This window comes from Narcine bancroftii, chromosome 1, assembly GCF_036971445.1.
Source record: "Narcine bancroftii isolate sNarBan1 chromosome 1, sNarBan1.hap1, whole genome shotgun sequence".
NCBI classification, from domain to species: Eukaryota; Metazoa; Chordata; class Chondrichthyes; order Torpediniformes; family Narcinidae; genus Narcine; species Narcine bancroftii.
In genome coordinates, this window is record NC_091469.1 from 100,183,401 (window position 1) to 100,210,214 (window position 26,814).

General features: G+C 37.8%; 1 protein-coding gene across 3 annotated transcripts in view; it reads left to right on the top strand.

The window, feature by feature from the left end:
* slc31a1 (solute carrier family 31 member 1) overlaps positions 1-26,814 on the top strand; it is a 122,593-nt gene that overhangs the window by 24,919 nt on the left and 70,860 nt on the right. The window contains exon 1 of one of the 3 annotated variants that reach the window (XM_069933880.1): positions 19,091-19,202. The exons of 1 other annotated variant lie outside the window; for it this stretch is intronic. The gene's annotated coding sequence lies outside the window, so the exon portion shown is untranslated. Of the gene's footprint in view, positions 1-19,090; positions 19,203-22,446; positions 22,604-26,814 lie in introns of those variants that run through there. One more of the 3 variants, XM_069933890.1, reaches the window with a different exon arrangement.

The window sequence follows — 26,814 nt, forward strand, 5'->3', positions numbered from 1 at the left end:
GAGCTGGAGGAATAATGTAAAGATAGTGGATCTTCCGGAAGATTTTGAAGGCTCTGAACCAGTAACAAAAATTTCAAAAATGGATTCCAGAGATTTTAGGATCAGATTTGTTTCCAGATGGGTTGGAATTGGATAGAGCCCATGGAGCGATTAGAAGGAAACTGCTGCCCAGTCAGCCACCTCGCTCTGTTTTGGTGAGGTGTTTACACTATCAAGACAGAGAATTGATAGTTCAAAATACCCAACAACATGGAGACCCGTTGATGGTTCAGAATAAAAGTGTTCTTTTATGTGGACCTTAGTCAAAATATTATTAAAAGATGTAAATAATTTATTTCAGCAAAAGCAGTCCTTTGGCAGAAAGGCTATAAATTTGCTTTCTGATTCCCTGCAGTTTTAAAGGTTTTCTATGGGGAATATGAATCTCAATTTTTTTGATGAAGATGGAGATGCATTGATTTTTGCCCCTTCTTTACCTGATCTTAAAAAGGGTCAGTCTTCCTCTTCTAAGATGCAAAAATCAAATGGAGTTTCCAGAGAGAAGGATAATGGGGTGCAGAAGGAGAAAAAGAAGAAAGCACAGAAAGACCAGAAGGATGAGATGCAAAAGAAGGAATGTGGTGATTCTGAAGAGATGTCTATTGATGGGAACAAGTGAATAAAGAGTTGGAAGAAGCTTATCATACTTGATTTTTTTTTGTTTATACTGTTTTGCTATTTCTTTTTGGGAGAGATGCAAAATCTCATTGTATTTCAAACCGAAACTGTTGGTCACTTAGTGGCTTAGGCTACTACCCCTGTCTCATAGAGCGAGGTAGTACACTAAGTACTTTGCAGGATTGGGAGGGTTTCTTTTATTGTTTTGGAGATTTTTTTCTTTCCTTTTCATTTTTTACTTTGTTGAGGAGATGTGGATTAATTTGAGTATGTTCTATGTGGATGGGGATCTTGCTACGCAGGTTAGAGTGATTGTGAAATAAAGTGGCTAAATTTGCTATGTTTAATATGAATGGGCTCAATAATCCAATTAAAAGAAAAAGAGTGTTAGCTTATATTAAAAAGAATTAAAAGTTGATCTTGCATTTTTGCAATAGACTCATTTAACTGAAAAAGAGCATCAAAAATTAAAAAGAGATTAGGCGGGTCAAGTGTTTCCTTCTTCTTTAATTCTAAAGGTAGAGGTGTTGTGATTTTGCTTAATAAAAATGTAATCATTCAGTTCAGAATCTGTATATGAATCAGTAGGAAGTGTTTTGGTAGTAAATTGTAAAATTTATTCATATTCCTGGACATTTGTGAATATTTATGCATTAAATGTTGATGATGAGATGTTTATTCAAGATGTTTTTCTTAATTTGCCACAGTCCAATGATCAAATTATGATTGGGGTTATTTTAATTGTTGTTTAGATCCTTTAGTAGATAAATCTGGTAAAACGGAACCTCGAACAAAGATGGCTGAAAAGTTGATACTTTAATAAAAGAAGTGAATTTGATTGACATATGGAGGAGATTAAATCCGAAAGAGAGGGATTATTCATTTTATTTGGCTCAGTGAGGCTCAGTATGATATTTATTCAGATATTTATTCAAGATTTTTTTTTCTGTTACTGGCTCAGTTATTTCGATACTGTGGTATTAGTTGAATATAAGTCTAGAATTCTGTCAGAACATTTGCTTGTTTTAATGACATATACAAAAACATAAAAATGAATTCTATATATCATTGGAAATTTAATCCTTTAATATATTAAAAATTAGGTATTTTGTAAATTTATTACTGAACAAATACAACAGATTTTAGATACAAACAGTCTGTGGATAGTAAATTTGTATTATGGGATGCATTAAAAGTATATTTAAGAGGCTATATTATTTTTACATCTAAACTTAAAAAGCAATATTTAGTTGATACAGATACATTAGAGAAAGAAATAAATATTCTGAAAAAAGAAATACAAAAACATCCATTTGATAAAGTGAAAAAAAGTACAATTAACTTCTAAGAAATTGAAATATAATACATTACAAACTTGTAGGTTTGAACATTTATTGCAAAGACCTAAACAAAAATACTACGAATTAGGAAAAATGGCACATAAAGTCTTGGCAAAGCAATTTAAATCTGAGCAAGCATCCAGAACAATAAATGCTGTTAGAAAAAAAATTAAAGAATTCCATATAAACCTCAGAACATTAATGAGGAGTATAAAGAATTTTATAAGAAATTATACCTTAGAAGTTGAACAAGATCAAGTTAAAATAGATACATTTTTAAATAAATTACAATTACATATTTTGAATTAATGGATTAGGGAGGATTTGGAAAAACTGATAAATCTAAAGGAAATTATAGCATCTCTCAAATTAATGCTGAATGGTAAATCTCCAGGAGAGGATGGGTTTACTACAGAACTTTACAAAAAATTTCAGACGTTATTGTTTCCTCTGTTTATTGAAATTTTAGAGCAAGTTAGAGAAACACAATCTTTACCAGACTCTCTTTTGCAAGCTATTATAACAGTTATTCCAAAGAAAGATAGGGATCCTTTGAATCCAGAGTCAAATAGATCAATTTCATTATTGAATGGTGATTATAAACTTTTGACTAAGGTTTTAACTAATAGATTAGCTCAATTTTTACCAACGTTGATTTATATTGATTAAACAGGTTTAATTAAACACTTGAAAAGTGGCAAAGCAGCAGGTATGGATGGAATCCCCCCAGAAGTCTGGAAGGCTGGCAGCAAAACTCTGCATGCCAAACTGCATGAGTTTTTCAAGCTTTGTTGGGACAAAGGATCTTCGTGATGCCACCATCATCACCCTGTACAAAAACAAAGGCGAGAAATCAGACTGCTCAAACTACAGGGGAATCACGTTGCTCTCCATTGCAGGCAAAATCTTCGCTAGGATTCTACTAAATAGAATAATACCTAGTGTCGCTGAGAATATTCTCCCAGAATCACAGTGCGGCTTTCGCGCTAACAGAGGAACCACTGACATGGTCTTTGCCCTCAGACTGCTCCAAGAAAAGTGTAGAGAACAAAACAAAGGACTCTACATCACCTTTGTTGACCTCACCAAAGCCTTCGACACCGTGAGCAGGAAAGGGCTTTGGCAAATACTAGAGCGCATCGGATGTCCCCCAAAGTTCCTCAACATGATTATCCAACTGCACGAAAACCAACAAGGTCGGGTCAGATACAGCAATGAGCTCTCTGAACCCTTCTCCATTAACAATGGCGTGAAGCAAGGCTGTGTTCTCGCACCAACCCTCTTTTCAATCTTCTTCAGCATGATGCTGAACCAAGCCATGAAAGACCCCAACAATGAAGACGCTGTTTACATCCGGTACCGCACGGATGGCAGTCTCTTCAATCTGAGGCGCCTGCAAGCTCACACCAAGACACAAGAGAAACTTGTCCGTGAACTACTCTTTGCAGATGATGCCGCTTTAGTTGCCCATTCAGAGCCAGCTCTTCAGCGCTTGACGTCCTGCTTTGCGGAAACTGCCAAAATGTTTGGCCTGGAAGTCAGCCTGAAGAAAACTGAGGTCCTCCATCAGCCAGCTCCCCACCATGACTACCAGCCCCCCCACATCTCCATCGGGCACACAAAACTCAAAACGGTCAACCAGTTTACCTATCTCGGCTGCACCATTTCATCAGATGCAAGGATCGACAATGAGATAGACAACAGACTCGCCAAGGCAAATAGCGCCTTTGGAAGACTACACAAAAGAGTCTGGAAAAACAACCAACTGAAAAACCTCACAAAGATAAGCGTATACAGAGCCGTTGTCATACCCACACTCCTGTTCGGCTCCGAATCATGGGTCCTCTACCGGCACCACTTACGGCTCCTAGAACGCTTCCACCAGCGTTGTCTCCGCTCCATCCTCAACATCCATTGGAGCGCTCACACCCCTAACGTCGAGGTACTCGAGATGGCAGAGGTCGACAGCATCGAGTCCACGCTGCTGAAGATCCAGCTGCGCTGGATGGGTCACGTCTCCAGAATGGAGGACCATCGCCTTCCCAAGATCGTATTATATGGCGAGCTCTCCACTGGCCACCGTGACAGAGGTGCACCAAAGAAAAGGTACAAGGACTGCCTAAAGAAATCTCTTGGTGCCTGCCACATTGACCACCGCCAGTGGGCTGATAACGCCTCAAACCGTGCATCTTGGCGCCTCACAGTTTGGCGGGCAGCAGCCTCCTTTGAAGAAGACCGCAGAGCCCACCTCACTGACAAAAGGCAAAGGAGGAAAAACCCAACACCCAACCCCAACCAACCAATTTTCCCTTGCAACCGCTGCAATCGTGTCTGCCTGTCCCGCATCGGACTGGTCAGCCACAAACGAGCCTGCAGCTGACGTGGACTTTTTACCCCCTCCATAAATCTTCGTCCGCGAAGCCAAGCCAAAGAAAAAAAAAAAACAGGTTTTATTAAACATCATTATTCTGTAGATAATATAATAAATTATTTAGTTTAATTAATGTCTCACAGGAGAAATCCAACTTACCAATACAATAGTCTTATCATTAGATGCTGAAAAAGCATTTGATAGGGTTGAATGGTGTTTTTTTTATTTTATATGTTGGAAAAGTTTTGATTTCAACCAATGTTTATAAGTTGGATTAAGGAAATATTTAAATATCCAAAGGCTAGAGTTGTGACAAATGGAATATTATCTGAGTCCTTTAAGTTAGGAAGATCAACTAGACAAGGCTGTCCTTTGTCACCGGCATTATTTGCATTGGTGATAGAACCTTTAGCACAGTTAATAAGGAAGGATAGTGATATAAAGAGTATTAAAACAAGATTGAATGAATTTAAGATTAGTTTACTTGCTGATGATGTGATGATTTATTTAACAGAACCACAAGAGTCATTAAAGTTTTACAGGAAAAATTAAAACAATATGGAAAACTATCAGGATATGAAGTTAACTGGAAGAAAAGTGAACTTATGCCATTGTCTGAAGCTGATTGTTCTTCTTGTAACGATGTAGCATGGTTTAAATGGACAGATCAAATTAAATATTTAGGTACTAAAATAAATAGATATATAAATCATTTAAATGTTTTAAATTATTTATCACTATTTTCTAAAATTAAAGATGACTTAGATGGAAAGACTTACATAACTTTAATAGAGAGAGTGAATTGCATTAAAATGAATATATTTCCAAGACTTCAATATATTTTTCAATCTATTCCATGTAAAATCCCTAAAATTTAAAAAAAAGTTTTGAATACAGTAGTTAGGAAGTGTTTATGGGACGGGAAAATGTCAAGAGTACCCATTCAGAAATTGACATGGAAATACAAATTAGGAGGTTTACAGCTTCCAAATTTTCAAAGTTGTTATGAAGTTGCTCAGTTAAAATTCATTAACAGAATGTTTGAATCTGATTGTTTGTTGACTTGGGCAGATATAGAATTAATGAAAATAGAAGGGATTAATTTGTATATAAATGGAATACAAAATTGCTATACCCATATAAGTCACCAATATTGTCTGATTTGATAGAAATATGGGATAAGATGAATAAAGAAATTGGTATTCAAGATAAAATATCTGGATATACTCCTCTGTATTAGAATAAACTTCTTCCTTCCATGGTTAATAATCTTAAAATTTGGGATCAGAAAGGCATTAAATAGTAAATAATTGTTATGAATCAAATTGATATCTTTTGTTTGAAAGAATAAAAGAAAGATATCAAATAACAACCCATTTGTTTTTTTGTTATTATCAAATTAAATCATTGTTTTATGATTCTTATGGGAAAAATTTGGAACTTCCAAAGGAATTGAAATTTGAAATGATAATTCGGGAAGGTGAAAATAAAGGATTTACTTGTGAAATGTATAAATTATTGCAACAGAAAATGTCTAAAGTAAATTTACCAAAGTTAAGAATAAAATGGGAAAAGGATTTGGGAGTTGAAATTAACATAGATCATTGGGTAACTATTCGATTATAGACTTGTACATTATAATTTTCTATGTCAATTATATTTAACATTGGAACATTTAAAAAGATATAATTAGATTTCTTCTGATTTATGTTTTTGATGCAAGAAGGATAAGGGGACATTTTTACATTCAATATGGTTATGTGAAAAAGTTAAACGTTTTTGGTCTCAGGTTAAGGAATTTTTACATGATATTTTGAAAATTAAGTTTTTTTTGGATCCTAAAGTCTTCTTAATTGGTGATATAAGTGCAATTTGTTTGAAAAATGGTTTAGATAAATTTCTTTTTTTTTAATTTTTAAAAATTTTTCACACTATGAACCATATTGACCAAAATACACATAAACATTTCCCTCTTGAATATATACAGTGTCATTTTCTCCCCTTTCCCCCCTCCCTTCCCTCCCTCCTTCCCACCCCCCCTCTCCACCCACTCAACGTTCAACATATGATACATTAAACCCATTAAACAATGTCATCACACAATGAAAATAAACAAGAAAATTGTGTCATCTACTTTTACACACTGGGTCAGTTCATTTTGTCTTCTCATTCTTTCGTTTTAAGGGGTGGAGGTCCACAGTAGGCCCTCTCTGTTGTATTCCATGTACGGTTCCCAAATTTGTTCAAATAATGTGACTTTATTTTTTAAATTATATGTTATTTTTTCCAATGGAATACATTTATTAATTTCCATGTACCATTGCTGTACTCTCAGCTCTCTTCTGATTTCCAAGTTGACATTATACATTTTTTTGCTACAGCTAAGGCTATCATAATAAATCTTTTTTGCACTTCGTCCAGTTTGATGCCTAATTCTTTACTTCTTATATTACTTAGAAGAAAGATCTCTGGATTTTTTGGTATGTTGCTTTTTGTGATTTTATTTAATACCTGATTTAGATCTTCCCAAAATTTTTTCACTTTCTCACATGCCCAAATTGCATGTACTGTTGTTCTCGTTTCCTTCTTGCAGAAAAAACATCTATCTGATAATGTTGGATCCCATTTATTTAACTTTTGGGGCGTGATGTATAGCCTGTGTAACCAATTATATTGTATCATGCGTAACCTCGTGTTTATTGTATTTCTCATAGTTCCAGAGTATAGCTTTTCCCATGTTTCATTCTTTATCTTTATGTTTAGATCTTGTTCACACTTTTGTTTTGGTTTACAGCTTATTTCATCATTTTCTTTCTCTTGCAGCTTGATGTACATGTTTGTTATAAATCTTTTAATTATCATTGTGTCTGTAATCACATATTCAAAATTGCTTCCTTCTGGTAACCTCAAGCAGTTTTTCAGTTGGTGGTATGCAAACATTGTACCATGAGTTATACCATATTTGCACTTCATTTGTTAAAAGATAATAATTTATTTCCCGAAAAACTATTTTCAATTCTTTTGATCCCTTTTTTTCTCCCATTCTCTAAAGGAAAGGTTATCTGTTGTGACAGGGATTAGTTGATTTTGTGACAGTATTAATTTTGGTAGTTGATAATTTGTTTTTTTTTCCTTTCTACGTGAATCTTCTTCCAAATGTTGAGCAAATGGCGCAGAACTGGTGAATTCCCCTGTTGCACTAGCTTTTCATCCCACTTATATAGTGTATGTTCATGTAACTTCTCCCCTATTTTATCTAGCTCTAATCTGGTCCAATCTGGTTTTTCCCTTGTTTGATAAAAATCTAATGGGTATCTTAATTGTGCTGCTCCATAATAATTCTTAAAGTTTGGTAGCCGTAAGCCCCTTGTTTGTACCATTCTGTAAATTTATCTAGCACTATCCTCGGTTTCCCCCCTTTCCATAAGAATTTCCTTTTTTTTTTAGCTCCTTGAAGAATTTCTCAGTTAGGTGAATTGGTAACAATTGAAATAGGTATTGTATCCTTGGGAAGATATTCATTTTAATGCAGTTTACCCTTTCTATCAGTGTTAGTGGTAAATGCTTACAATGTTCTAAGTCATCTTATAATTTCTTCATTAATGGCTGATAGTTTAATTTGTATAGATGGCGTAGATTATTATCTAGTTGAATACCTACATATTGGATTGCTTGTGTTTGCCATTTAAATGGTGATTCTTTCTTAAACTTTGTGAAATCTGCTTTATTCATTGGCATCACTTCACTTTTATTTGCGTTGATCTTGTACCCCGATATTTCTCCATATTCCTTCAATTTCTTATGTAATTCTTTTATTGATAATTCTGGTTCTGTTAAGTATACTATGACATCATCTGCAAATAGACTGATTTTATATTCCTTCTCTTTTATTTTTATCCCTCTTATTTTATTTTCTGTTCTTATCAGTTCTGTCAATGGTTCTATAGCAAATAAGAACAGTGAGGGAGATAGTGGACATCCCTGTCTAGTTGTCCTGCTTAATTTAAATTGGTTTGATATATATCCATTTACTGTCAGCTTCGCCAATGGTCCCTGATATAATGCTTTAATCCAATTAATATATTTCTCTGGTAGGTTGAACCTCTGTAGTACTTTGAATAAATAATTCCATTCTACTCTGTCAAAGGCTTTCTCTGCATCTAAGACAACCGCCACTGTTGGTGTCTTGTTTCCTTCTACTGCATGGATTAAATTAATGAACTTACAGATATTGTCCGTAGTTTGTCTTTTCTTAATAAATCCCGTTTGATCTAGTTTTACTATTTTTGGTACACAGTTGGCCAATCTATTTGCTAATAGTTTAGCTATTATAATCTGTGTTGAGTAGAGATATTGGTCTATACGATGCTGATGTTAGTGGATCTTTCCCCGTCTTTGGTATTACTGTAATTATTGCTGTTTTGTATGAATCTGACATGTTTTGTGTTTCTTCAATCTGGTTCATTACTTCCAGGAGAGGAGGAATTAATGTCTTTAAATGTTTTATAGAATTCTATTGAAAGTCTGTCCTCTCCTGGTGTTTTATTGTTCGGTAGTTTTTTTTTAATATATCCTGTATTTCCTCTGTTTCAAATAGTTTTATTAATTTGTTTTGCGCCTCTTCCTGCAATTTTGGTAGTTCAATTTTAGCTAGAAACTCATCTATTTTGTCTTTTATCCCTTCATTCTCAGTTCGATATAATTGCTTGTAGAATTCCTTGAAATTGATCTCCGTTGGGTTATATGCCAATACTGTTCTTTTAGCTTGTTCTGTTTTAAGCTGCAGGCTAGTATTTTGTGTGTTTTTTCTCCTAGCTCATAATATTTCTATTTTGTCTTCATTATGTTCTTCTCCACCTTGTACGTTTGTAGTGTTTCGTATTTTATTTTTTTGTCTGCCAATTCTCTTCTTTTTGTTGTATCTTCTCTTGTTGCTAATTCTTTTTCTGTACTTGCTATTTCCCTTTCCAGCTGTTCTGTTTCCTGATTGTAGTCCTTTTTCATCTTAGTTACATGACTTATTATCTGCCCTCTGATAAACACTTTCATTGCATCCCATAGTATAAATTTGTCTTTCACTGATTCCGTATTTATTTCAAAGTACATTTTAATTTGTCGCTCAGTGAATTCTCTAAAATTTTGTCTTTTAAGTAGCATGGAGTTTAATCTCCATCTATACGTTTTCGGTGGGATGTCCTCCAGTTCTATTGCTAATAACAGGGGTAAGTGTTTAGATAAATTTCAAATAGCTTTTTTAAGATTGGCTTTAGCAGTAGCGAGGAAGTATATTGCAATTACGTGGAAAGACCAGATAGAACTTAATTTACAGAAATGGCATTCAGAATTAAGATCTTGTATTCCTTTAGAAAAAATAACGTATAACTTGCGAGATAAATACTCTACTCTTAGGAAGGTTTGGAGCCCTTGTATGGATTATTTGGATTTGAAATTTTAAAGATTTGAATCTAGCTGTGGCAGGGTCTCCCCATCACATGGTTTGTTTACTGATTTTAGTAATTCTCACCTTCTCACTTTTAGGGGTTAGTGAGGTTATAGATAAGGGTTGTGATGTTGGGAGGGGGTAATGTTAGTTTAAGGGGATGGGTAGATTAGAGGGGTTTTTGTATAAACCATATTTGTTTTGAAAATATTTTGTGTGTAATTGTATTATGTGTGTAATCATGGTTGTTTAAATTTTAAATAAAATATTTAAAAAACATAGACTTCTCCTGTTTATGTTAGCACCCCCCTCAATCTTTTCCTATTCCTTCTCTCTCTCTCTCTCTCTCTTCCCCCCTTTCCCCTCTGTCTCCTTTCACCCCCTTCCCCCAATCAATTCTCATCTTTCCATTCTCCTGTACTCTTATCATATCCAAGTTACTCATTTTGTCTGTTGGTCTGTACTCCTCCCAATCCCATTCTTCCCTTTTTACCAGCCTTTTAATAAAGATTCCTTGCCTGCTTTTATCTCCTATGGATGATGCAAGGTCTACTGAGTTTTTCCAGCAATTCTGTGTTTTTACTACAATCACAGCATTTGCAGACCTTTGTGTTTTACTCATATCTGGCACTGACTGAAAGGAGTTTGTGCTTTTTCTGCATGGGTTTGCCCCATGTACTCTGGTTTCTTTCCACCCTCCAAAATGTACGGTTGTAGGTTAATTGAGCAGTATGGATTTCAACGGCCTCAATCGGATTCTACCATCGTGTAAATAAAGTTTAAAAGAAAAATTTATAAACATCACATTGGCTTACTTCTTTTGCTCTCCAGTCCTGTAAACTGGTCAGAGAACTTTTTTGCTGAGACTGACAGAATTATACATCAGTCCTGATGTGAACAGTTAGTGGAACTTTCCATTGCAAACTAATTCCTGATGGATATAGCTCACAAGGCTGAGTTATAGGCTTCAAATGAGAAAACTCTTTTATTAGTTTGTGTGCACAATGTTCAGTAGCTCTGTCGCCCTGAAGTGCCTTGAGGTTTCAACATCTTTAAGTATATTTCTGCATTCCTGATGGTGCTTTAAAAATTATCCAGTTTGATATAGCGGAGTTTTAATTGAACATATTTCTTTCGAAGCTATAAGACTGATTCCACTTGTTCCATAATTTAAATAAATGAATTAAGACTGGTGTCACATTTGTGGCCCGAAATGTGAAGTTAATAAAACATCGAACGCAAGTTTTATCAGGTAAACTACTCAGTGTCTTTATTCTCCAGTTTCCTTTGTTCTCCTGCTTGTGCTCTTATCTCTCTCTCCTACCACGTGACATCCGGTACATCTCATACATATTCATTATCATGACATCCCTCCTTTAATCAGAAATAAACTTTACCTTCACTTACCAATATCCCTTGGAAACCTACAAACATCATAACTAATGGTAATACTATAACTCAACTACATAAAATTTACTGCCTACAGCACTCATACATGCACTTTATGATATAAGATTAAAATACTGTCCCAAAGGTCTTATTAAAACTATGGCACAAAGTCTTCGTATCGGTTGGGCACTTTCCGGTTTCGTTTCGGCCTGCCTGCGATATTGTCGTCGCTTCTCGGTTGTTCACTCTCAGCGTCGTAAATACTGCTCGCCACGGCTTCGGGTGTTTCTGGCGCTCTAGTCACTTCATCAGGAGTGCTGGTAACTGCCTCTGGAACATCATCAGGTCTCTCAGTTTCAGCATCTCATATTGACCTTTCAACCTCTTCGCTCGATGTATCTCTGGACTGGTACCTTTTTACACCTGATACATTTCTCTTATACAGGACTCCAGTCGGAGACTTGACTGTCACCATACTGCCACTTCTGGATACGACAGTATAGGGTTGATGGTAATAAGGTGTGTCTAGCTTACCACCAGTTTCATGCCTCACTAGAACATTATCTCCTGGCATGATGTCTGAGTACTTGGCTCCACGTTTCGAATCTGTGTACAGCTTTGCTGCACCTTTCTTTTCAGCATCGTGGTCCCTCATCTCCTGGTCGTCTCGGATTTCCTTTATTTCTGGCATTTTTGTGCGGATTTTTCTCCCAAAAAATGCTTCAGCAGGACTTTTCCCAGTGGTTGCATGAGGCGTTGCTCGATAGACAGCCACATAAGATAGCAATGCTTCTCGCCAATTTTGTCCTTCTGCGTGTGCAATCCTCAGTCGTTTTTCAATGGACTGATTTTGTCTCTCTACTTCTCCTTTGGCTTGCGGCCATTTCGGAGTTACTTTATGATGGTGGATACCTGTGGTCCTCATGTATTCCGCAAATGTCTCTGAAATGAATTGTGGACCATTGTCAGAGTATAATGTGACAGGTAATCCATATCTTGCGAATATCTCTGCTAATGCTTGTATTGTTTTTTCAGTGGTTGTGGACTTCAACACCACGTACTCATAGTATCTGCTGTAGTAATCTATCACTACCATAATTGATTCACCCGTCAGTAAAGGTCCAAGAAAATCAACAGCTACGTCGATCCATGGTCCTGTCGGGAGTTGCGTACTCCGGATCGGTTCTGGCGGATTACTCCTACTTGTGATTTGACATCCGTGACAAGTTTTAACAAATTTCTCTGCGTCCTTATCACAACCTGGCCACCATACCTTGGTCCTGAGGTTTTGCTTGGTACCAACAATACCTAGGTGTCCTTCATGCGCTAAGGATACGATCTTCGGTCTCAATCTTTGCGGTATCACCAATCTGCAACCTCTTAATACACACTGTCCGATGCAACAAAGTTCGTCTCTAATGGGAATGTAAGCCTTGTGAGTACACTTGTCCCATTGTCCACTCTGTATGCATTCTCTTACTTCCATGAGTTCTGGATCACGTTCGGATTCTCTCTCGACTTCCTTCGTAGTCACAGCTTTCGGTGTCGACTGAATAGCTACGAAGCGTACAAAGCTCTCTGTTTCTGTTCCCAATTCTGACTTGGATTGTGGACATCCATCCTTCACCAATCTGGACAGCGGATCAGCAATGTTTGTTTTCCCTGCAATGTGGATTACTTTATATTTGTAGGGTTGTAGTCTGAGTACCCATCTCTCTATCTGGCACATGGTTTGGATCTAGGTGCATAGATCACCTCTAATGGCTTATGATCTGTGATGAGTTCAAATTCAATGCCGTATAAATATGCATGGAACCTCTCACAGGCCCATACAAGTCCGAGTGCTTCTTTCTCTGTCTGAGAGTATCTTCTTTCCACATCTGATAATGATCTGCTGGCATAGGCAATGATTCTTGGTCCTCCATCATGCATCTGGACCAACACGGCTCCTAAACCAACTGGGCTGGCATCCGCTATGACTTTGGTTGATGCCGCCGGATTGTAATATCCAAGAGTTTTTGCATCTGTCAGGCTTTGCTTCAGTGCTGTGAACGCTTTCTTCTGCTCAGATCCAAAATGAAATGGTACACCTTTCCTGGTTAGTTTCCTTAGTGGTTCTGCCACTGTAGCGAAATTAGGAATGAACTTTGCAAAAAAATTGACCAATCCCAGGAAACTCCTCACCTCTGTTGCGTTCTGAGGTGCACGTGCCTCTGCAATAGCTTTCACCTTGGCCTCTGCAGGGTTTAGTCCTTCCTGTGTAAGTCTGTGTCCCATGAAGTCCATTTCTGACACACCGAACTTTCATGGTAAGGCCTGCCTTCTGTAGTCTAGATAGTACACGCCTCAACCGTTTGTCATGCTCTTCCTTCGTTGGTGCATGGACTATGATGTCGTCAGAAATGTTGGCAACTCCAGGAATGCCTTGAATCACTCGATGGATTTCATACTGGTAGATCTCCGAAGCTGCATTAATTCCAAATGATAGTCTCTTGTAACGATACAATCCACAGTGAGTCACAAATGTTGTTACAACTCGGGAACCTGGATCCAGCTCTAATTGATGATAGCCCCATTTCAGATCAATTTTTGAGAATACCTTGCTGGTAGTTAGTTCTTGAAGTATTTCCTCCACTGTTGGTATAGGGTGTCGTTCTCTAATTATAGCTTCATTGGCCATTCTCATGTCAACACATAGTCTTATGTCACCCTTTGGTTTGGGCACAATCACTACGGTACTGACTCATTGTGTCAAATGTTCCACCGGTTCAATAATGTCTTGTTCGATCAATTCTTTAATTTTGGCTTCGACTTTCCCATGAAGTCCAAATGGAGTTCGGCGCATTGGTTGTGCCTTGGGTTTGACCGTTTCATCTACCGCTAGCTTCAATTGTCGACCTTTCAGCTTTCCTACTCCTTGGAAGACTGCGGGGAATTCTTGCTTCATATCCTCGTATGACTGAATTGAATTGACACAAGCTCCAATATGAAGTATTGCCAGGTCTTGCGCTGTGCTTCTACTCAGCAATGGTTCTCCCCTCTCTTCTATGACCATAAACTCTGCTTCGGTGTACTTATCTCCAGCTTCAACAGTTGCAGTAAAACATCCAATAGTCTGCAATGGCTTGGTTGCTGTGTATGGATACAGTTTCTTGGAACACTTCTTTGAGGTACAGATGATCTTTTTCTTTTTCAACTTCTCCCATAAATGTCGATCAATCACATTACTGTCACTGCCTGAGTCTACAATGACCTGAACTGTCACTCCACCAATGATCACTGGGACCTTCTCATGATGTACATCATTCAACGCAAATTGGTAACAACTCTGTCCCTCCTGGGTATCATCATCGTCACCTTCTATCTGGCGAAAGGTATCTTTCTTTCCAGGATACTTTCCTTTCCCCCAGGCTTTGCCTTTTGAAGTTGTACTCTTCCTCTTCTGGTCTGCATTGGACTTGCTTTTGCACTTCTTTGCAAAGTGGTCCTTACCTCCACACTTTCTGCAAACTTTGCCTTTGGCCGGGCAATATGGGTCTTTTCCAAAGTGACCTCGGTTTCCACATCGATAACACTCCACGTCCTGTGTCGACGTATATCTTGGCTGGTTATGGCGATGTGAGAGCCTCTTAATTTGCTGGCTTTAGTTGTCTTTCAGGGTCATGGTATAAAATTGCCCTTCAACAGCCTCTAATGCAGCAGCAATGGCTAAAGCATCGGTGAGTTCCAACTCACTCCCTCTTTCCAGTAGACATCTTCTGAGTTTATCTGATCTGCAGTGCTGTACGACTTGATCCAATAATTGGCTGTCCAAATCAGCTGGCATGTAATTTCATCCAACAGCTAGCTGGCGTAGTCTCGTCACGTACTGAGCAGTTGTCTGGCCATCTTCTTGTCTCGTTCTCCGAAACAAATGGCGTTGAAATGTAGCATTCGGTGTCACTACATAGTGTGCATTTAATGCATCTACCGCTTTCCGGTACTCATCCTTTCTTCCAGTATTTAAAAGTGTCTTAAATGTTTCCCGAACTGCGGGTCCTGCAGTGAAAAGAAGTAACGCCCTCCTCTGCGCTTTTTGTTCAACTGTACCGGTATCTAGAAATAGGCCACGACTGTCGGCGTAGGATTCAAATTCTTCCAGCCATGCCTTCCGTTTCAAATTTATAGTGCTTGCATCACCCGTTAGGTCAAAATGAGCAATTCCACTATGTGTTAGAAAGTCACCGTCTGCCCCAGCCATGAGGAAATATTCCAGCCCCAAAAGTACTGAGTCAAAGAGAAAATTCTTATCACCTTGAAGTTGTCCGTAATCCTCTGTAATCTTGTTTAGTCTTTAATTTTCTTCAAGCTTCTTTCATCCTCGTCGCCAATGTCACATTTGTGGCCCAAAATGTTAAGTTAATAAAACATCGTACGCAAGTTTTATCAGGTAAACTACTCAGTGTCTTTATTCTCCAGTTTCCTTTGTTCTCCTGCTTGTGCTCTTATCTCTCTCTCCTACCACGTGATTTCCGGTACATCTCATACATATTCATTATCATGACAACTGGTACTTTATATGATTGCATAAGCAATGAATTCCACTTATATATAAAATATGTCATGACTTTTCATGTATCTGATCCATCTCCTCGTATGCCTACATTGGTGGTTGGTCAATATCAAACAATCTACTAATAAACTTCAATTGTGCTGCCTAATAATAATTTTGAAAATGTCGTAATTAAAGACCTCCAAAGTCATATGACCACGTCAACTTTTGCATCGATACTCTTGATAATTTACCTTTCCATAAAAAAAGATGTACCGCCTTATTCAATTCTTTAAAAAATTTCTCCGGTACCAAACAAGGAATTGATTGAAACAAATACTGAATACGTAGATAGATATTCATTTTAACACAGTTTACTCGGCCAATTAATGTCAATGGTAAATCTTTCCATCAATTCAAATCAGATTTAATGCTGTTTAATAAAGGTAAATAATTTAAACTATACAAATTCTTGAATTCCTTATCAATAAATATCCCTAAATACTTAATTTTCTCAGACCATTTAAAATTAGTATTTTCCCTACAATCTGAATAATCTTCTTCAGATATTGGTAATATCTCACTTTTCTCCCAATTTACTTTATATCCTGACATTGACGCATAATATTCCAATTATTCTTGTAAAGGTCGTCTCTTTGGTTTAGATAAATATATCAATATGTCATCTGCAAATAAGTTAATTTTATACTCATATTATCCAATTGTAATACCTTGAATTGTCATATTCTGTCTAATCACTTGAGCTAAAGGTTCTATTACTAATGCAAACCAGGCTGGTGACGATGGACTAGTTGATCTACACAAATTAAATGCTTGAGAAATCTGACCATTTGTCACCACCTGTACAGAAGGATTCTTACATAACACCTTAATCCAACCTATAAAAAATGGCCCAAACTTAAACTTAAATATAAATTTCTACTCTACACGATCAAAAACTTTCTCAGCATCCAGTGCTAATATCATTGGTTGATTAACTTTCCGTCTGGACGCAATGATTGTTGTAATTAATTTAATAATATTAAGAACTGAATATCTATTTTTAATAAACCCTGTTTGGTCTCCATGTACTAATTTCAGTAAAAAAAAATTAGCTAATATATTAGCCAAAACTTTTGGTACAATCTTATAATCTACATTAAATAAAAATATAGGCCTATAAGAACCAACTTTCAATGGAACTCTATTTTCCTTTGGTATAACCATTATTAATGCTCTCGAGAATGATTCAGGAAATAGTCCAGTATCTGTGGCCTGCCTCAAAACATCCATGTGTACTAGAAACAACAAATCATGAAATTCCTTATAAAATTCCACCGTATATCCATCTTCGCCAAGTGATTTACCCGTCGGCATTGCTTGTAATGCCTCTGTCAATTCAAACTCTGTGAATGAACTACATCTTGCTCTTCCAACACAGCCAAATTCAAACTAGACCAAAAAGTATCAATCTGTTCAACATCCACCTTATCCTCAGATGTATATAATTCCTGATAGAAAGTATGAAACTCCTCATTTATCTCCTGTGGTTTATGTAACACCCAAATTTCATCGTGCTGCATAAATTATTCTGGAAGTTTGTTCCATTTTCAACTGCCATGCTATTACTTTATGTGCTCTTTCCCCTAACTCATAATACCGCTGCTTTGATCTCAAAATTAATTGTTCATAATTATAAGTTTGTTTCGTATTATAGCGAAGTTTTAAATTAGCTAACTGTATCTTATTATCTTCTGTTGCACTCTGTTGAAATTTTTTCTCTAACTCTTCAATCTCTTTCGCCAACTCAAGAAGTTCCTTATTTTTTCACTTTAGCTGTATAACTAATAATCTTACCTCGCAAATATGCTTTCAATCCTTCCCACAATGTAAATTTACTCTGCACTGATCTCTCATTTATCTTCAAAAAAAGTTTTAACTGGTCCTTTAAAAACATAACAAATTCAGGTCGTCTAAGTAACATTTCATTAAATCTCCAACGGTAATTCTTCTTAGCCTTTACAGCAATCTCACAGGATATCAACAATAATGAATGGTCTGGTAATATTCTACTTTTATATTCTACCAGATCTACTCTTCCCTGTAGATGAGCCAACACTAAAAAGAAATCTATTCTATAAAATGAGTCATGTCGGGCAGAATAATATGAATAATATTTCTCAGTCGGATGAATACGTCGCCAAATGTCCACCAAATTCAAGTCTCCCAATCTTTTAGCCATTTGTGTTTTCTTGACAATTTTTGGAGATTTATCCAGTCATGGATCCAGGCAGCAGTTAAAATCCCCACCTACCATTATATTCTCATTTGACTGACTCAAATTTAAAAAATGTATCAGTTACAAATTGTACATCATCCTCATTCGGAGTGTATAAATTCAATAAAGTCCATGTTTCAGAAAACAATTACAATCCACCTTCAAAACTCTTCTAGCACTTTCAAAAACAGAATCCAACATAAAAGATACTCTCTTATGCATCAAAATCGCCACTCCTCTCACTTTTGAATTAAAAGATTATGCCAATACATGTCCGACCCAACCCCTCTTCAATTTCAAATGTTCATTTTCGGTCAAATGCATCTCTTGCAAGAAAGCGATTATCCACTTTTATCTTCTTGATATAATCCAAACCTTGCTTCCTCTTTATTGGATGATTCATCCCTTCAACATTAAAAGTCACAAAATTTAATTTACTCATTTTATCTTAAAAAAAAAATTTTTAACAACCAACCCACTAACAAACTCGAGCTCTGGTTTAAAAAAAAACCCTTCCCTCTAAGACAGGGGTGTCAAACTCAAATTCACGGAGTGCCAAAATTAAAAACTTGGACTAAGTCGAGGGCCGAACTAAATATTTATTGAAAATTTTCAACAACATCTGCATGTTTTCTCTTCTTTCAACATATGTAATGTTAAACTTTTTCTTATTAAAATAAATGTTTAATAATAGTTTTGGATAAACTCTTTCCAGAAGCATTAACAAATGAGAAATAAAATATTCAATAAATAATATTTCTCTATAGAGGATTTGTCAAATGTTGCTAGTGTGCTGTCGAATAGTAAAATCTGAGGGCTATTGAGAATTTAGGAGAATAACATGACTCCTGAAACAATCAAATGGGTGACTGATTGTGGGCATGAACTCTAGCAGGGTTATTTGCCATGCCCTTTTTCCATTGGTACAAATATTCTTTGATTGACTCACTTTTCAAGTTTTATGCCTAATGAGCTTGTATCCAGTTCCAGGACCATTTTTAACCAGGAATATATTGATCACTGTGACATGAAACTATTGGAAGATCGTTTTATCCTGAGATTAAAGTTCATAATCCTTACTCAGGCCTGTGTGCGGGAGAGCGGGATTTGCGGGCGATCGGGTTGGACAACGACAGTGCGGGGGCATCGGCTCTCGCTGCAGGGCGGCATCTCGGCGGATCAGCGGCCCCGTCACCGTGAGTCACGGGTCGGCCTGTGGCAGGGAGGGGGAGTGGGCAAAGGTCCTGGCGAGGTCAGGCCTGAGGCCTCCGGTTCCGGGCGCTGGGAAGCGGCCTTGGCTTCCCCGGCCAGGCCCCAAAACCAGAGTCCACGGTGAGACCCTGCAACGTAAACAGAGGAGGTGGGGGCGATTAGTGGGCTGACGCCGATGCATTCTGGGATTTGTTGTATTACTGTGCATGCGCTATACTGGCGCGGCGGCCAGCGGGCCACCTCTAATACATTTTTGAAATGATCTTGCGGGCCAAATATAATTATATCGCGGGCCAAATTTGGCCCGCGGGCCAGAGTTTGACATGTGTGCTCTAAGAGAATCAATTGATTCCCTTCTCAATGCACAACCCTTATTTGAAGGAATGAGATATAAAAGGTTTGGTATTAATTTAAGATTGTTTTGAGGCAGGTTTATTTCTCTCATTTGATAGACTTAGGGAGAAATTTGGAATATTTCAAAAAACGTTATTTGCTTATTATCAAATACAGGATTTTTTAATTAATAAGTTTGGTCGAGACTTGATATTACCAAGGCAATCAAAGTTTGAAATGTTGCTTATGGATAAGGGAAAGAAAGGGATTGTTTCAGAGATGTATTTGTTATTACAATCAAAAATGAAGAAGTCTGGAGTGTTGAGAGTAAGAGATAAGTGGGAACAGGAGTTAGCTATGGTTATCCCTGTTGAAGTATGATCTGATATACGTCTACATAGTTTTACAAAATTAGTTAATGTACGTTATAGTTTAGTTAATTATAACTTTTTACATCAGTTATATTTAACTCCGGAAAAGTTAAAGAGGTATGGTTTTAGGGATTCTGATTTGTGCTTTAGATGTGGAGATCAGGTAGGTACTTTTATACATTCTGTGTGGGAATGCTCAAAAGTTAAACCTTTTTGGGAAAAGATTATTAATTTTTTGCGAGATTTATTTCAAATAGATTTGTTTATGGATCCATGACTGTGCTTATTAGGATATATGAATCCATTAACAACAAGTTTAGATAAATTTCGGGTTGTGTTTATTCGTTTAAGTTTGGCAGTAGCTAGGAAATGTTTAACGGCAACTTGGAAAAGTGATGTAGACCTAGGTATACAGAGGTGACATAATGAAATTCAATCATATTTGTATTTATAGAAAATTACATATAATTTGAGGAATAATTATACTTTTTTTGAAAATATGTGGACTTCATATTTGAAATGTATGAGGCTAAATGTTAAGTAATTTTTATTTGCATTGTAATTCAACCCACACTACATACTCGTATTTTGTAATAACCTTCTTTCTGTATATTAAGCTCCAGGGGGAGGGAGGGATAGTAAGGGGTGGGAGGATGGGGGGTAAGGGGAATAAGGGTTTTTTCATGTATGTTTTTATATTATATCATATTATATCTTTAAAATTTTCAAAAAAAATCATCCATTTTATAATTCCATTTGGTTGATAATTTTGAAAGAGTTCTGGCAGTCTAGATTATTTCACCTCGTATTTCAACTTTTTGCTTCCTTATAACCTTAAAAGGCAGTGAATCAAACAGGGATCTAATTTCATGGATGATAGTGGTGTTGTTATGGCATTTCATTTCAAAGTTCAGAGTTCAAATTTATTGTCAGATTACATGCATGACATCACATTCAACCCTTAGATTCTTTTATCCTGCGGGTCAGGCAGAATTTCTACTTATTGGTAACTATAGAAGAAATATGTATACAAAAAGGGGAATGTAAACAAGCTGCATTCCAGCATTTTGTTCAGACACCTACCCACATTTTGCACAACCCAAAAATGTTGGTTATGTATCTTTATCTTTGTTGTGTAACCTTACTTTTATCTGCTGAGTTTCTCCAGCATTTTGTTTTTTCTGTGGATCTAATTTCTTGGTCTGTTCTACTCAAAGCAACTTTCATAATGGCCTGACTTTTAAAAAAAAACTTGTGGTGTAAATTTAAAATAAAATCATTTTCTGTTATTAGTTTATATTTACCTCATGATTTCATTATTGGTTGCATTGTAATAATATTAGTGAGTTATTGATGTTGGCAGATCCTCATTTGTGTGCTTGAAGTAAACATTAACCAGTGCCTTTGTATGTGAATACTCTCCAGCATTGCTGACATTTTGTGGCACATACCAAAAGGCAAGTGAGTGTGGTTCCAAAGGAACCCTTGTTGGGCCATAATGAACAAGATTTAGGCAGAGAGGGCAACAATATAATTATCACTGAGGAGCTTGAGTATTTTTGCAATGTTTGGATAGATTTTGAACATACTCTGAGAGAGAACTGGGTAAATATTACAACTTTCACTGTGGGAGTGATGATGTATTTCAGAGTTGTGGGGTAAATATGTATACGGAAATAACATCTGAAACCCCAAATGACAAGCCCCTAATCAGTGCAATTATGTGATCTTGTTTGTTTCTTACGCATGCTGATTTTTACCCCGATCTAATCTCATTATGTGTGTTGAGGGAGGAAGGGAGAGTTGGGGGCGTAAGGTCCAAAATGGAGAAGTGGCTTAGCCCTTCCTGACTACATTTATTTCATGGTACCTTCCTTTTGAATGTAGGACAAATTGCTGTAATTTACCTTGTCATCTTTTCATCAGAATTGCTGAGTTTTAAGTCATTAAGCTGAAACATTTCACCATGTTTTTGCCCTCCACAAATTCTGCCTGACTTCACTATTTTCAGCAGATTTTATCCTTATTTTATTTCTCATCATCTTCAATATTTTTTTTGAAACTCTGCTTGTTCTGTGAATGTTTATTATTACCCATGTATAAGGAAGAAGTTTTGACCTAATATCTGTACTGTTATGCTATTGACTACTAAATGTTGTGTTCAGTGCAGTAGTGTAAATGCCAGGTAGAGTGCTTATCTTGACCAAGCAGCACAAAGGTTAAGCAGGAGCATGCTTTGTGGAGTGAGCTTTCTGATTTGTAAATTGGACTGGAGCACATTGTATCCAGGCTCAATAGCATCCAGCTGAATGCTTCCAGTCATCAAGCTGGCTGAATAGTCACTTATATGTTTTTTTACACATAAATAATGGTTTTGTTTGTAGTCAATTTTCACGCTTGTCTTCCAGGGTGGTCATTCACACAGAATGGCCTGTGTAGAGATATGCATTTAAACAAAGAACTGTAGGTGCTGTACTTACGTAGGCTGGACGTGGATCGATGTTGCCTGTGACGTATAACTGCGTGCGACGCACAGCATCACTGCGTCGATGTCATCAGTGACATCATTCATCTGGATCCCAAAAAGCCTTAAGACAAAAGAGCAAAATGGCTTTTCATCCATCGATCCTATTGATGCCAGCATCACTCCACTGATTTGACATAGTGGTTGACTGCTGCTGGTAAGTAAATGTCTCCTTGCTGCACATTTAAATCTCTCACGTTGCAATGTTGTGAGCTGATCATTTCATCGTATTCATTAGACCATTGTTGTGGACTGCCTGTAGTTCAGTTTAGACTGCAGGCAGTCTGCAAAAATGTCTTGGGGTGCTGCAGGTAAAATTTTGGAATGGGAACAAGTCACTCATTTCCGTTCTGATCTTTTTACAGACAGCATTCCAGGAATTTGTGAATAATTTCCCAGAATGCAGTAGCTGTTTTAAAAAAAAATTAGGTTGCAGAATCCTCATTGCAAATAAGGAGGTCAGAACCATTACGGTAAATGTTTTAATATTTATTTGGAGTTTACAAAAATAACAACCGAGAAGGATGAGTTTCACTATAATTTCCAATCATTAATTCCTGACCATCTAGAACACACATGTCAAACTCTGGCCCGCGGGCCAAATTTCGCCCGCGATATAATTATATTTGGCACGCAAGATCATTTCAAAAATGTATTAGAGGTGGCCCGCCCTGCAGCGAGAGCCGATGCTGTTTTTTGGTAATGTCACCCCCACCATTCTCCCCCTTCATTGCACATCCTTCCCCACCCCCTAACTATCCCCTCCCCCCCTAAAACCACCCCCCTTAAAAGATGGTCAGAATATTCTCAAAAAGGAATCCAGAATGGTAAAGTTCCACAAACCTTCTGCTGGGAATCCTAACAACACCCGGGCATCAGATCCACGGGATGCGGAGGGAGCAAGAGTGTTGCAGGTTGACCATACAAACTTTGAGAACGGGGAAAACAAAATTGTAACACGAGAAGTCTGTCAATGTCATCAGCCGGCAAGCCAGTTGGAAGGCTCCCCGCACAACCAGTCACTTCTCCCACCTGTCGAGCGGTGCGGCGGATTGGCGAGCACCTGTGATTTCCTGTCGGCGCGACGGACATGGCAGGCTGCGCACGGCCCCCGCTGTTCCGCAAAGGCTGATCGGCAGCGCGCTGGGCCTGAGTGGGAGGGTAAGCAGGGGTGGGCAGAGGGTGTAGGGCAGGGAGTAATGGGCAGGGGAAGTTATGGTGGTGCGAGGGGCAGTTAGAGGGAGGGATGAGTAGAAGGAGGGGTGGATAGGGAAGAGGTGAAAGGGGAGGGGCAGGGCGAGTAGGGGAGGGGTGATTAGAGGGTGAGAGACGGGTAGAGGGAGGCACAGGTTGAGGGGAGAGGCAGTAGAGGGGCGTGTATAGGATGGGGTGGGTAGAGGCAGAGCGAGTGGAGTGAGGGGTGAGTAGAGGTTGGGTAAAGGACTGGTCAGGTAGAGGGATGGTGGGTTGAGGGTGAATAGAGGCCTAGAGCCTGAGGAGTGTGCAGGAAATGCTGAGTCCTGATGCAGGCCAAAATGGACACAGCCTGTGAATGCTGACTACATCTCCACAGGGACCAAATAGGTTTCCCTCAGGTCAAGCAAAGGGTGAACTTGAGCTACCTACTCCTGACCTGTAACATTATCCTCCTAAAGTTATATCCTAAAGTTTAACATTACATATGTTGAAAGAAGAGAAAACATGCAGATGTTGTTGAAAATTTTCAATAAATATTTAGTTCGGCCCTCGACTTAGTCCAAGTTTTTAATTTTGGCCCTCCGTGAATTTGAGATTGACACCCCTGCTTTATGTCCACAGTTTCATAACTCCTAAGGAAATGGGCAAATGACAATTTTTCTCAAGCAAAAAATTTCAGTCACATTTGAGTCTAGAGCAGTGGTTCTCAATCTTCCCTTTGCATACCACCTTAAGCAATCCCTTAATAATCATGGACCACTTATGGCATAGGGATTACTTAAGGTGGAATGTGCGTTTAGGGTGGCAGTTTGAAAACCACTGCTCTATAAGATCAATGTTTTTTTTAAGAGAAAGGAAGGAGAGGAGAAAGAAAAAAGAGAAAGGAAGGGGAGGTGGAAGAAAAAAGAGAAAGGAAGGGGAAAGAAAAGCCCAAAGAACACACAAAAACAGATTTTTTTTATTTAATATGTCACAATATAACCAATCTCTAACAATATATACACAAACTTTGTACGTATATATACATAGTGACTTTTTCCATTTTTTTCCTCAACCCCCCATCCCTACCACTCCCCCAATGACAATAGAGTGAAAAGAGAGTCAAAAGAGAAAATAAAAAAGAGTTTTACATATTGTGAGATTTTTTTTTTCCCTTGCGTATACGTTTTTTTCATTCGGAGTTAAGAGTTTGCGGTTTCTCTGACTTGTTTTCGGATGATCTGTGCACACTTTTCTGATCAAATCCTAGTCCAACAAGATTATAATTTTGATTTTTCTGTTTAAGAAGCTCAATTTCTATTTCTGTCAAATTGAAGGAGTCTTTCCATTGTGCATGTGGAAAAACAATCAAGCCAACTTTGCAAGTTTGCTTTGCCTCTGCCAGAACTTGGCAGTACAATTTAATTTCCTGCTGCTTTCATTGGAACATGGCCTGAAGGGTGTGTGGATTTTATTTAAAAAAAAGATTGAGGGACTGGAGAATTTCAGAGAACACTATCAGTGACGAATGTAGTGCGTGTGAAGCTGCATGAAGTACCATCAATTAAGAAATAAAAATCTGGTATTTAAAACAGGAAATGAAGATGAAAGATAATTCAACAGTCCTGTAATATTGGTGATTTGAAAGCCCTTCACAAAATAGATTTAAGTTTTATTGCTTTTGAAGATGAATCATGTAAATATGCACGAAGCAAAACTTCTTGATGTGTGCTCTTGGTTTGTGTTCCAGTGCCCAGCCTATTTTTTCCCCTCTTGTATCTGTTGAGAGATGAAGTGATAATACTTGAATATTTCCAGTCCAATAAATTACATAGTTTCTGACACTGTCTGAGGGAGAAGTGCAAGACTCTACCAACTCTGTCTTTCAGGGAGTTTTTAGCCCCTTTCCACTGGCATCCCAGTTAATTGGCTGCAGTATCTTGGGATAGGAAGCCCTTTGTTCCATTTCCACTGGGACACTAGTTGCTTTTCCATTGAACACAACTTACCCCTGGAGATCGGAGTGTTCGACCTTCAACTGGAAACGGGTAACTTTCTGCTGTCTCTTTTCCACTGGTTTTATCAGCAAGCTGGCGTCAGCAAATGCCGGGGATATGTGTAGGGGTAGAGGTGGTTAATCCCTGGCCATGTAGGAGCTCTGTGGTTAATAAGGGAATAATTAAGGTGATATATGAGTGGGGATAAAAGGTTGAGAACCACTGCACTAGTGCCTTGTGGTAAGAACAGGCTGTTGGTCTTGTATCTTGCTCTCAACTTGTGTTTAGGTGGGTGGTTGAATCACCTGTTGGTGCATGTGAGTTAAAATTAACTGAGCACCAACTAATAGAACTTCTCCTTCGTACCACATAGCACACTTTGATGTCTGTTTATGTTCGTTGAAACTGTTCAGACAGGGTTTGCAACCTTGTTGGTGTTATTCTGCCAGTAAACATTGCCTTTGTATATCCCATACTAAATATTGGCTTCTTGATGGGAGAAGAGTCGTCAACTTTGTTGTTCGCACCATGCTTGCACGGTAGAACAAGATAGGATTTCTCGGTATTTAGGCTACTGTACCAGGGTGAAGAGGCATGGGTGAAGAGGTATGGTAGCAGAGTGAAGAGGCATGGCCTGGGTGGTGGGGCTCTTTGAGGATAGAGGCTGCTTTTTTAAGTCACTGCCTCCTGTTGATGTCCCTAATGGAGTGAAGTCTGGTGCCTGTGATTGACACAGGCCAAGTTTAAAAAAAACCTTCTGGAGTTTTTTCTTGTCCTGTGAGTTGGTGCTACTGTACCAGGCAGTGATGCAAACAGCCAGAATGCTCTCCATGGTACACCTGTAGAGGTTTACAAGAGTCTTCAGTGACATATCAAATCTCCACAGATACCTCACAAAATATAACTGCTGGGTGAGCTTTCTTTGTGATTGCATCAACATGGAGGCTCCAGGACAGAAGATGACACACACGAATTTGAAATTCTTACCTTGTTCTGTTTTAAACTGCTAAGCCAGTATTTTGTGTGTTTTTTCTCCTAGCTCGTAATACTTCTGCTTTATTTTCATTATGTTCTTCTCCACCTTATACGTTTGCAGTGTTTCATATTTCATTTTTCTGTCCGCCAATTCTCTTCTTTTTGTCGTATCTTCCCTTGTTGCTAGTTCTTTTTCTGTACTTACTATTTCCCTTTCCAG